This window comes from Podarcis vaucheri (genome assembly GCF_965113315.1).
Source record: "Podarcis vaucheri genome assembly, chromosome: 2".
Lineage (NCBI taxonomy): Eukaryota > Metazoa > Chordata > Lepidosauria > Squamata > Lacertidae > Podarcis > Podarcis vaucheri.
The window spans coordinates 109,899,388-109,912,722 of record NC_138760.1 but is presented as its reverse complement, the minus strand read 5'-3'; the positions used below and the strand labels follow the sequence as shown (position 1 = coordinate 109,912,722).

The 13,335-nt window shown below is 47.8% G+C and overlaps 1 protein-coding gene across 5 annotated transcripts in view; it reads right to left on the bottom strand.

Annotated features, from left to right (window-relative positions):
- The window catches only part of CFAP20DC (CFAP20 domain containing), a 145,263-nt gene that overhangs the window by 129,470 nt on the left and 2,458 nt on the right, over positions 1–13,335 (bottom strand). The window lies entirely within an intron of this gene.

Genomic DNA, 13,335 nt, shown 5'->3' with positions numbered 1-13,335 from the left:
AGAAGTGTGTTTTACTCTGGACCACCTTCTTGGTTCTGGCTGTGCTTACTAGCTAGTTCAGCTTTCTCTGTTTACAGGACAAATATCCAACCTTAGACATCAGTCAATCAATCAATCAATCAATCAATCAATCCCTGACAAATATTCAAGCAATTGTAGTGCAACATCCTCACATAAATACGCCAGCATCTTTTTCCACTGAGGATCATGGGGTCTGTAGTTCAATGGTCATGATTACTGGTGAAAAAGGCATTGCCAGGAAAGTTTATATCTCTTGGGGATAGTGTAGTAGCAGGCTACTGAAGACATCTGAAGGCAGCCCTGTATTGGGTAGTTTTTAATGTTTGATGTTTTATTATGTTTTTATATGTACTGGAAGCCGCCTAGAGCGGCTGGGGAAACTCAGCCAGATGGGCAGGGTATAAATAATAAAATTTATTATTATTATTAGGCGGCAGAGGAAGGAACTTGACCCTTCTGGGTATTAGAACGGTAGTCTTCAACTTTTTCTGAAATAGAACCCATCTTTAACCAAAAAATGCTCTTGGGGATTTATTTCTTATTTTTTAACCATATACCTCTATGGTAGTATAACTTTTGTTGCAGCGCACCTTGGATCAGACCATAACACTTTACTGGGCTCCAGTACACCAACTGCAGACCAATGAATTAGAATGAAATTTTCAAAAGGCCCAATTCCTTTTGCTGTCCAGTAGGGCAAGCTTGTGCTGCCCATATCATATAGAGCTCAAAAGATCAAACTGATGGCGATGCTTCTTGCACATTTATCAAAAACTTCTCTCTTGCTGTTTTCTATGAGCAACTTCAGCTGGAGCATCTGCACTTGAGTCAAGGAAGTACCTTGGAATTTAGGAGCACTGGGATTTAGCCTATTCACATGAAAGGCTACAGCTTGGTCCTGATTATTAAATGCCTTGCCCATCACTTGATAAGTGTGACTTGGAGTGATGACCTGCACGAATGAATGAATCATCACTGAACACTGCAGAATGAACACTGCAGAAAGAATAACCTGACATTTACTTCAAATGCAAGGCCTTTCAATAGCAATGGCTCCAACATCTAGTTATCAGTTGTTAAGTATCCAAGTCATCAAGTGTAGAGAAATCAAGCAATATACATGAATGTGAAAATCAGGACTTAGCATGGCTTCTCTACAGCACTGGTAGTAACTTTGATGGAACAATTTTCCATAAAATGGTGTCTGTACCATTTACTTCCTTTTAACATTAACTATTTTGTGATACTTTCTGAAATAAAAGTCTACCATACCTTAGAAATTAACAATGACCTCCTCTTTAGCTAGTGCATTAAAAATACTCGCTATTACATTTGGGAGATAAAACTGAGCTTTAAAAAGAAAAATATCTCAAAGCAGTCGTGCTATGATCATAATCTAGTGTACATATTTTTATGTTACTGATTCAGCAGTGTCTATTACCAGGACTTTGATGTACACTTCATCACATCTGCTACCCAAGGCATATATCAGTTTTCTAAAAGTTTAAGACATTTATTTAAAAAGCAAATGTATTATCTAGTAATTACTTTAAATTGCTTTACTAAATTGACAGCATGAATTAAATTGTAACATGTGGTTAAATAGTACTGCAAAATTTCTTTCGTCTTTAAATAAAAGTCTGGTAGTGCCTTACATTTAAAATAAGGCATTCTTATTAGTAAAGGAAAGCAAACATATCTCAGTGTCAACACTGCAGCTTTTACTTGTACATATTTTTCTTTGGCGATCACACTTCTTGGTGGAAAAAAATCCTCCCGTATACTCCAGCCATAAAGATGGTTTCACAACTGCCACTAGCCAACAATTTTAGTCTGGGATGCACTGCTTGTGAATGCTGTCAACATGGAAGCTATTGCAAGCAAGAAGGCCTCCTTTAGAAAATGGAAGCCTTGTCCAGATGAAAAAAGCAAAACAAAATATGAAGTTTGGTAAAAGAAATGCAGACAGTAAAAAGGTAAAGGACCCCTAGACGGTTAGGTCCAGTCAAAGGTAACTATGGGGTGTGACACTCATCCTGCTTTTCAGGCCAAGGGAGCCAGCGTTGGTCCACAGACAGCTTTCAGAGTCATGTGGCCAGCATGACTAAACCACTTATTATTTATTTATTATTTATATACCACCATATACACGGGACACCATGATGAAAGCCAGAGTGCTCAGAAACGCTGTTTACCTTCCCGCCACAGCAGTACCTATTTATCTACTTGCACTGGTATACTTTCAAACTGCTAGGTTGGCAGAAGCTGGGACAGAGCAACAGGAGCTCACCCCATCATGCGGATTCGAACCGCCAACCTTCTGATCAGCAAGCCCAAGAGACTCAGCGGTTTAGATCACAGTGCCACCCACATCCCCTGCAAGCAGACAATAAGAGATGGAGTGTATGTGAAGAATTAAAAGAGCACATTGCTAAAATATAAAGGTCCACAACAAAAAAATTAAATACACCAGTAGCAGGAGACCAGCTGGGATGGTGATTGGATCTACAGATGACAAGGGAGGAAAATAAGTTTGCAAAGAAGCCGGATTATTTGCATCCATCTTCACAGTGGAAGCTGTAGGGCAGATCCCTGTTCCGGAACTCACTTTCACTGGAAGGGAATGTGAAGACCCGAGGCAAATAGTGGTGATAAGAGACGTTCTAGGCCTTATTGTCAAATTAAAAAATGACAAATCACCAGGGGTAAATGACATCTATCCACGAGTTTCTAAAGAACTTCCAAGTGAAATTGCTAATCTACAAAACTATGTGACTTTCCCCTAGTATCAGCGTCCATGCCTGAGCTCTAGAAAGTGCCCATTGTAACACCTATTTTAAACATAGAATTCAGGAAATTACAAGTCATGCAGTTGGAGGGCTTTAAAAGAGGATAAGACAAACTAATGGAGAACAGCCATGATGACTGGAGCTACTCATAGCCCTATGTTGTACCTCCACTGCTGGAGGCAGAATGCCTTTGAATACCAGTGATGGGAATCACTAGTGGGGAAGGAACTGAAGTGCTCAGGTCCTGCTTGTTGGCTTCTTATAGACATATGGTTAACCACTGTGAATAGGATGCTGGACTGGATGGGCATCTGTCTTGATCCATGTGTGCTCTTATTATTTATATATGCATTCTAGTAATAGAAGTTTTGTATTCATTTTTCAACTGCAAATAAATACTTTATGTGGAGCTAACAATAATAATGTAAGACTCGCTACAGCAACTCAAATAGCTCCAATAGTGCATACTAACTGCCTCTATTATGAAACCCAATGTTGTACGAGCGTAGGTATTAGGATAGCATTACAAGCAGATGAGCAAATATTGAACAGCTACTAGCCTTTCCTAATGTGTAACAGTCCTAAAGAGTAATAGTAGTTCCTTTCTCATCTAGGCAGCCAGAATGCCATGCATCAGAAGGATGAGCATTTTCATCTTCTTCAAAGTTTGTATCATGAACATGGCAAACAGAACATCTAAATCCTCGACCAGATCCCATTCCAAAATTATGCATGCATCACAAACCCGCAATGTATTAAAAACTGATAGGACATGCATTTAAATTGATGAACAGTGTCATGTGTTATTTTGTATTTCTGAAGTTCTCTGTAAAGATTATTCCTTTTACTTTGCTTTGATATTGAAACAATGATAGCCAATAAAGAACATTAATACACCCCTACTAAGACCATCTATTATGTTAGTTTGTATTTTGAACGAATATATGGTATGTCATTTTGATAGACTTAGTTTTAAATATTCAATATGTAGAATTCATTTGTCTGAAAGATGCTATGACCCTTCATATGTGATAAACTGTTTCCTCTGTTGTGTCTCCGCTTCACATAAATCAACACTGTTTTAAGGCCTATGATACTGAAATAATATCAATCTATATGACTAAAACTGTGGCCAGGATCCCCGGGTGAGCCTTCTCAGGAAATGTGCAGTGACTTTAGGGACAGAGACCTTTTCTGTTAAATACTTGATTTTGGAAAAGTATGCTCCAGGGAGATGTTAGTAGTAGAGCATAAGCTGCATAAACTAAAGTTCAAGATGGAGTGGTTTCAGTAACCTGAAATTTACTATACATTCCTTAGCTTAAAACAAACAAACCAGTAATCATTTCATAATCCACCATTAGTACTTTTACAAGTCAAAATGGATAATACTGGGCCTGATGCACAAATTGCTTGACTTAGAATAAGACAACTTCCAAAGCTGCGAATCACCATTCCCTGTGTTTCCAAAGTTCAGAGGTGAGCGTGAATCTTCTCTATAGCCCAAACAGCACCAACTATACACTAGACGGAGGTATTAGCAGGCTTAGGAAAAGCCCAAGGTTTACAGAAGTACAGAAAATGTTGAGCGTAGGTGGGCGCGAATCATAAGGGAGTAAAAACTCCAAGAACATCCTAATGAGGCCTGAGCATGCTCAGTGGTGATGGAATGCTGACTGCTATGGGCAGAGAGGGGAAAAGGGGAAACCAGGTAGGAGGGATAATAAGAGTATCATGAAGATAGTAGCATGTCTCCTGATCCCCTGTAAAGTTCTATCGGTCTTAACTCAATTACATTTTGAAGAAAAATGAGGAGGAATTAATTGATATTGTCAGGGTTACTTCCAGATCCTAGCTCACAGAGGATCACGCTAGCCAGCGATCGTTAAATAAAAGTCTTTATTGAGTTACAGTCTCCATTCTCGAGCTGCTGCGTGCAACCCTACGTCTTATGCTTAGATCGGCGAAGCTCCGTCTGAGTCTCCGCCCCTTGCGCACCAACTTAATATCCTAGCCCTGCTCCACCTTTTCCGCCTGACAGTTCTCCTCTGGGTCCCTCTGCCCCCCTGGGTCTCTTCCTTCCGGGATTCTTCTGACGCTGACCCCCCTGACTCTCCTGTCTCCTTGCGCCGGGCTTTAGGACCTGGCTCCCTTTCCGGGCTGCCTACTGCGCCACCTTCCTGTGCATTTGAACTTGGCGCGCGCGCCCAACCTTCCACTTTCCGTCTAACCGTCACTTCGCTCCCCGATGAAGGTGTGGCCACTCCTGACTCGTGCCCTCCCTCCTGTTGCGAGCTGCCAGCGCTTGCTCCCTGGCGCTCTTCCTCTTTCCTACTCTCTGGCGGTGACGTTGGTCCCGATCTCCAACTGCTCCCCTCTGAGTCCCCTCTGGCTCTTTCTTCCTGGGGTGTCCCCCTAGTCTCCCCCCTTGCCCTGGCCACTGGTGCTCCTTTTTGTGAATCTTCTGATTCACTGGAAAGACTCGGAGATCTCGGGTCGTCGTCATCACTCATCCTTTCTTCTGCCTCCTCCCCCTCGCTCTCTGTTTCCTCCCTTGCCCTCGCCTCTGCTCCTGAACCCCTGACATCCATCCCCCCCTCGAAGCCCCCTCTTCCCCCCTCCCCTCCTTCCGGTGCGGGAACTGGGTGCTGCAGTGTCAAGGGGACGAATGTCGGGTACAGTTCGCTTCCCGTGGCGGGCCTCCATCCGAAGTCTTCCGGTTCTTCCTCCCTGCTCTCGTCGACGACGGTCACCTCTGCTTCCATCTCTGTGCCGCCGTGCTCGAGACCCTGGTCGTCCCCGAAAACGTCCATGTCCGTCTCTCCCTCGCTTCCTTCTGGAGGCGTTGCTCGTCCTGGACCCTCCAGCCACTTCCTGCGCCACTGCTCCTCTGGTCGATCATCCCACCAATACGAGGGTTCTGAAGCATATCCCGAGGGCGACCCCTCCGGGGAACGGGCGTCTCGTGTCGGTTCCTCATCCGAGTCGAACCCCCGGAACGTGCTGGCTGAAAGCGTGGGCGTGAAAAGCCAGTCGTCGAAAAAGTCCGCTGGCATTGGCCTATGGGGGAAGAGGGCATGAAACTCTTCCTTGAGCAGAGGTTCATCTAAAGCGTAGCCCGGCACCCAGCTGTTGGCACTGGCCAGGGTGCCCTCCTTAGCGAGAAGGTATTCTACCCCCTCTTCCCCCCATCTGGAGTCCAAAATCTCTGTGACTTCGTTGAGGCGCACCTCCTGTGCCACTCCCCGTTGCCTGGTTCCCTCTCGGAGCGGACTCGGCGCCGTTCCGGGTTCCTGAAACCTGTGCGGTGCCTTGTAGGGAGTGAGCACCGATCTGTGGAACACCGGATGCATTCTGGAACCCTCCGGAAGCGCCAGCCTAAAGGCCACCGGGTTGACCTGCTCTTCGACTTGGTAGGGCCCCAGTTGCTTATGCCCTAGTTTCTTCTTGGCCAACGACCTGGCCGGCACTGCGTGGGCTGCTAACCAGACCCAGTCTCCCACATGGATCTCTTCGCCAACCCTTCTGTGTTTGTCTGCCTGCACCTTGTATGCGTGTTTGGCCAGCTCCAGGTGCCGCCGCAGCTGATCGTGGACCTCCTGCAACTCCGACGCGAACGCATCTGCTGTCTGCGGCTCCCCCTCCACCAGTCTTTCCAGTCCCGGGAAGGTTCTGGGGTGCCTCCCGTTGTTGGCGAAGAACGGTGTGACCCCCGTGGACACGTGCTTCGTGTTGTTGTAGGCGAACTCGGCGAGCGGCAGGTAATCCACCCACGTCGCAGGCTGTTGATTCGCATAGCATCTCAGGTACTGCTGCATGATGGCATTGACCCGCTCCGCTTGCCCGTTGGTCTGCGGGTGTCTCGCCGACGCCAGGTTGATCTTGACGTTTAGGAAGCCCATCAGCTTCTGCCAGAAATTCGAGATGAACTGCCGCCCGCGGTCGGACAGAATAGACCGTGGCAGACCGTGAACCTTGAACACGTGGTCTATGAACAGTTTGGCGGTTTGTTCCGCCGTGGCCACCTTCGCACACGGGATGAAATGTGCCATCTTGGAGAACAAGTCCACCACCACCAGCACGGCCGTCTTGCCCCTCGAGCTGGGCAGATCCGTGACGAAGTCCAGGGCGACTCTCTCCCATGGTTCGACCGGAGTTTGCAGCGGTTCCAACAGTCCGGCCGGCGGTCTGTGCACTGGTTTGGCCCTCTGGCAGGTGTCGCACCTCGCCACGTAGTCCGCGACCTCCCCTCTCATTCCGGGCCACCAGAAATCCCTGGCGACTAATTCCACCGTCTTCTCCTTGCCAAAGTGCCCGGCAGTGGGCGCGTCGTGCAGCTGATGCAGTACCTTGGCGCGAAGTTCGTCTCCCGGCACGTAGATGGCCCCTTTGCGGATGAGCAATCCATCTCTCAGCTGGAACCCGTCGGTCGCTGCCGTGCCCCTTTGCATCTCTGCCATCTTTGCTTGCGCGAAGGAGTCATTCTGCAACGCTCGTCGCACCGCCTCCAGGTCCACTGTCGCCGCAGCGCACGCCCACACTGTTGGTGCGAAGATGTGCATGGCGGCCGCTGGCGTGGCATCCTCCAGATACTGTGGCTTACGGGAGAGCGTGTCCGCCATGATGTTGGTGTCCCCCGGGACATACTCTATCCGGAAGTCGAAGTTCGCAAAGAACTCAGCCCAACGTATCTGCCTCTGGTTCAGGAACTGTGCCGTGCGCCAGTGCTCCAGATTCTTGTGGTCCGTGCAGACCTGCACCGTGTGCTTGGCTCCAATCAGGAAGTGCCTCCATGCTTTGAACGCTGCATGAATAGCCAGCAACTCCCTGTCCCAGATGGTGTAGTTCTGTTCGGACTTGCTGAGCTTCCTGGAGTAAAACGCTCCGGGCCTCCAAACCCCCTGCGGGTCCTTCTGCAGCAGGACTGCTCCGACGGCCCTGTCCGAGGCGTCTGTTTCAACTCTCATCGGCCTGCTGGGGTCGACATGAAGCAGCTGTTCCTCCGACGCGAAAAGACGCTTGAGTGCCTGAAAGGACTGCTCCGCCTGCGCTGTCCAGATGAACTTCTTTTTCTTGGAACTGAGCGTGTCCGTGATGGCCGCTGTCTGCATAGCGAAGCCTTTGATGAACTTGCGATAGAAGTTCGCGAAGCCGACAAACCGTTGGACCTCCTTCCGGTTGCGTGGGCTTTTCCAATCCAACACCGCTCGAACCTTGGCGCTGTCCATGGCGAGCCCCTTGTCAGACAACTTGTAGCCCAGGAAATCCACCTCCGTCACGTCGAATTGGCACTTCTCCAGCTTGGCGTAAAGCCTATGTTGCTGGAGCCTGCTCAGCACTTCACTGACGTGTCTGTCATGCTCCTGCTGCGATTCCGAAAAGATCAGGATGTCATCCAAGAAACAGACGCACGTCTTGTAGAGGAGCCCCGCCAACACGTGATGCATGAAAGCTTGAAAAACGTGGGAGCCATTTTGCAATCCAAAAGGCATAACTCTATATTCGTAGGTGCCCAGGGGCGTGAACATGGCTGTCTTCCACTCATCTCCTTCCCGCATGCGAATGAGGTTGTACGCCCCTCGCAGGTCCAACTTGGTGAACACGCTGCCCTTGCGTACTTTTGCGAGGAGGTCATCGATTCGGGGCATGGGGAAGTCCGACGGCTTGGTGACACTGTTCAAAATGCGGTAGTCCACTACGAGTCTTTTTTGGGGCGTGTCTCGCTTCTTCACAAAGAATACAGGACTGCCCCCCGCTGCCTGGGACTCTCGGATGAAACCGCGCTTCAAATTATGATCTATGAACTCTTTGAGTTCCTGCAGTTCGTCTTCAGACATGGAATACAGCTTCCCTTTGGGCAGCGCCGCCCCCGGCAGCAGGTCAATTTTGCAGTCATATGGTCTGTGGGGGGGTAGCTTGTCTGCCTCTTTCTCGCAGAAAACCTCCAAAAATTCTGCGTACTTGTGGGGAATCGCTTGCAGCGTGCCTAGCAGCAGCTGTGACTCCTCTTGCTCCCCTTCCTGCTGGGGCATGATGCAGTGTTCAGCACAAAAGGAAGAGCCGAAGGTCAGCTGCCTCTGGTACCAAGCCAGCGTCGGGCTGTGCTTGTCCAGCCAACTCATGCCCAATACAATAGGCGTGTCCGAGAGTTGAGTGACGTTGAAGCTGATGATTTCCCTGTGATTTCCAAGCCGCAGCACCATAGGTGGCGTCTGCTTCACCACTTGCCCCCCTAACAGCTCCCTGCCATCCACCGTGACAACCTGCAGGGGCAGCGTGGCAGGCAGCAACTGTATAGCGTGCCGGTCGACAAAGTCCTGCCCTATGAAGTCTGCATTGCTTCCCGAGTCGACGGTGATTGGCACGTCCATGGTGATTCCATTGGGTAGCTGGAGCGATGCGGTGAGCCTCACTACTGGCTTGGGCGGGAGGGGGTCCATGGGCGGTAAAATCTCTGGGGACTGCTTCACTGACACGTCTGGCTGGGCCCCAGTGCCTCTTCCTCCAGCCAGACATCATCGTTTCCCTGCTGTGGTTCTCCGTGCTGCGTTGCTGCAGTCACCATTGCTGAGGCTGCAGTGTGCTTGTGGAGCCTCCGGGGACACTCTTTCGCCATATGCCCTGGATCCTCGCAGATATAACACTTCCTGTTCCCTCTAGGAGGCTTCGCTTTCACTGCTGCCGGTGCTAGGGCTCTGGCTGCTGACTGAGCCCTTGCACTCCCAACCTCCATCGGTTCCACCCCTCCCCCTGTTGGAGGCGTGGATTGCGCACGCGCTGCTTCTCTGGGAAGGAAGGAGGAGCCCCTGGCTGGTTCGCGTCCGCTGCGCCCTTCGTCCCTGCTCCACGGACGTTCTTCCAGCCGCACCCCCACCGCCAGCGCCCTCTGAACGATCTCCTGCGTGGTCCGGGGTCTCTCCCCCCTCGCAATCTCATCTTTAACCGAGTTGTGCAAGCCCTCCCAAAAAAGGTCTCTGACAGGAGCCGAATCTCTGTCCCATTCCAGGGCACTGACCAAAGCGAAAAAGCGGGCATGATACTGCCTTACGCTGGCCCTCCCTTGCCTTAGTCCATGCACCTCCTTTCGGGCAAGATCCACGTCAATGCTTGATAAAAAACAGCCATCCATCGCTTTAATAAAGGTGTCCGCATTTTGGAGCGCAGGATCCTTATCTCTCCACAAATTGCGCAGCCATGCTTTTGCGTCTCCATGCAAATGGGACATGATGAACCCCACTTTCTCTTGTTCATCTCTAAAGTCTTTGTGCAGTAGTTGCAGTGCACACATTACGTCTGCTCTAAAGTTGGGGTACTGTTGCAAATTCCCATCGAAGTGCGAGACTAGACCGCCTGTGCGTCTCCCCAACCCAATCCCCTCTGATTTGGGTGTCTGTTGCCCTTGCTTCGTAAGCACGTCCAACCTGACCTGGAGATCCCTGTAGGCGGCAGCTGCTTCCTCCTCTCTCTTCCTGGACGCCAGCGCCTCGGCATTCAGTCGTGAAACTGCTTCTCTGAGTTCCGTTATTTGCTGTTCGGCCGTCATATTGTCTGCCGTTCGTGAGCTCTCTTGTAGGCACCCGCTTTCCCTCCTCTCCGCGAGGCCGTGGATGCCCACAATTTGAAGAGACGGAGCTTACTGTCAGGGTTACTTCCAGATCCTAGCTCACAGAGGATCACGCTAGCCAGCGATCGTTAAATAAAAGTCTTTATTGAGTTACAGTCTCCATTCTCGAGCTGCTGCGTGCAACCCTACGTCTTATGCTTAGATCGGCGAAGCTCCGTCTGAGTCTCCGCCCCTTGCGCACCAACTTAATATCCTAGCCCTGCTCCACCTTTTCCGCCTGACAGTTCTCCTCTGGGTCCCTCTGCCCCCCTGGGTCTCTTCCTTCCGGGATTCTTCTGACGCTGACCCCCCTGACTCTCCTGTCTCCTTGCGCCGGGCTTTAGGACCTGGCTCCCTTTCCGGGCTGCCTACTGCGCCACCTTCCTGTGCATTTGAACTTGGCGCGCGCGCCCAACCTTCCACTTTCCGTCTAACCGTCACTTCGCTCCCCGATGAAGGTGTGGCCACTCCTGACTCGTGCCCTCCCTCCTGTTGCGAGCTGCCAGCGCTTGCTCCCTGGCGCTCTTCCTCTTTCCTACTCTCTGGCGGTGACGTTGGTCCCGATCTCCAACTGCTCCCCTCTGAGTCCCCTCTGGCTCTTTCTTCCTGGGGTGTCCCCCTAGTCTCCCCCCTTGCCCTGGCCACTGGTGCTCCTTTTTGTGAATCTTCTGATTCACTGGAAAGACTCGGAGATCTCGGGTCGTCGTCATCACTCATCCTTTCTTCTGCCTCCTCCCCCTCGCTCTCTGTTTCCTCCCTTGCCCTCGCCTCTGCTCCTGAACCCCTGACAGATATGAATACAAACTGCATAACAGATTGTTCGCTGTCTACATAAAGGGGCAGAAAAATAGGCATTAGCAGTAAATAGTATGTGTTTGGGGGAGCCAAACATGTGCAATAAGGATAAAAGCAGGGTCTGTGGTAAAAGTAATAAGAGATTCCTGGGAATATTCTCTGTTTTTAGTGTTAGAAGCATTATGGAGCCAATAATCAAAATGTTTACATCCAGATAGTTGGACTATGAATAATGTCTGGTGGTCTAAATTTCAGAAAATAAAAAATGTCTTTCAGTGGGACATAGCTTTAAACACTGTTCCGTTAATCTGTCATTAACTATAGCACTGCAGGTTCTGTATCCCCAGTTGGGCTGATATGCTGTGCTAAAAGTACATGCTTTTAGGGCAGTAAAATAATAAGAATTTTGATCCATGGCTGAAAAATGAGAGAATGGCCACTTTATTGCATCCTATAAAGATGTCATAAGCTGCCAATTTATTTGAAAAATATGCTAAAGGCTGGAGGCATTAAAATTCAAGGTGACATAGACTTCATCAAAGCAAATCCCTGTGTTCTTTCTGGATCATAGGCCCTTTTTATAAAAAGATGACTTTTCAAGAAATATTACTCATTTTAGTAGTCAAAGTAATTGAAGAAATACACTTACTTGGGAGTAAGCCCCAGTGGACACTATGGAACTTACTTCTGTGTAAGCATGCACAGAACTACATTGTTAATCAACATTAACTTAGTTGATTAATTGATCTGGCAGGCCTGTGAGTTGAAGGTAAACAAGTTTACCTCTTTTGTGGTCCTCTGCTCCAATAGTGAATAAATAAGACAATGGCCTGCTTTGCACACAACAGTGAGCCAGAGTTAATCACACCTGCAACCCATATCTGTTCTTGGCTTTTTCTTGTGGTTTGTTTAGAGAGAAAGAGTCATGAGAACTAGTTTGCACATAACACCATGCCAGTGCTCTGGTTTGCTTCCTCCTGGCATGGCAAAGGAAGGGGGGGGCAGGCATGACTTTAGTAACATGCACCAGCATGTTTGCTAATTCCTGGTACTGTAAACTATAGTTTGTTTGATTTACCATTATATGAGAGCCATGCCAATGAATGATGAGTTTTATTTAAGATGCAAGCAATTTTATGTTTCACTATCTCAAAAAAAAAAGAGGCATCTACATTGAGATTCTGGTCATATGCACATTTGCTTAAATTTAATTGATTGTGTAGTTAAAAGTTAGGAGTTTTATTGACTAGAATTCTTTCATCAGATGGCATCCCTAATTTTAATACAACAAAATACAGTGGAATTATTATTCTCTTTATATAGTATTTTACCCTGCACTATGGAAATAAATTGGGAACTATGTATACTGCATAATTATGTTTAGAGCATTATAAATGCCCCCACTTAGTGTTAGTAGCATAAGTATTCCCATTTGGTATTACATAATATAAGCATAACACTAAAGACAAATTATTATTGCATTCCTACTTTAGCTACCAATCCTCATACAGAAAATGAAGTCATGTGTTAGTCTTCTCTAATAACTTACAGCAAATAACAAAAAATGTTACAAGCAAGCCTCTATATGGGACAAAATAAATTTTAATGTAATCCTCTGTGCATTTATATTTGAATGAAAGTACTGTTTCATTTGCACATTTACGTCACAGATCTATGAGAAGAGTGAGCAAAGCCTCACACAACAATGAATAGACAGTTTTCTTTGCATTATTGACTGCTGCCTCTCTTAACAACTAATGTTTCTTGGGTCCATCATAACATCTTGTTTCATAAGATATAATGTATCAATATATGTACATTATTTGTAAACTAATATGTATATAATAGCAAAAGTATACTGCCTGATTAAAGGCATGGAACAAGAACTACAGTCAGGGTACACAGGATAGGAATATATTCCTGGGTTGGCTTTCCTGTTAACCAAAAGTACCTGTCTTATTTTGATTAAGTCTCAGTCACATCCAACACAACCATAGCCTCAAAACACTAATTTGGAGTTTCAACTGCCTCCCTAGCATCTGATGGAAAAAATGCTAGGCACTACCCATATATTTTATGACACCACACTCCAAAACCCTGGACTAACTACCCCAGGCATTTTATGGA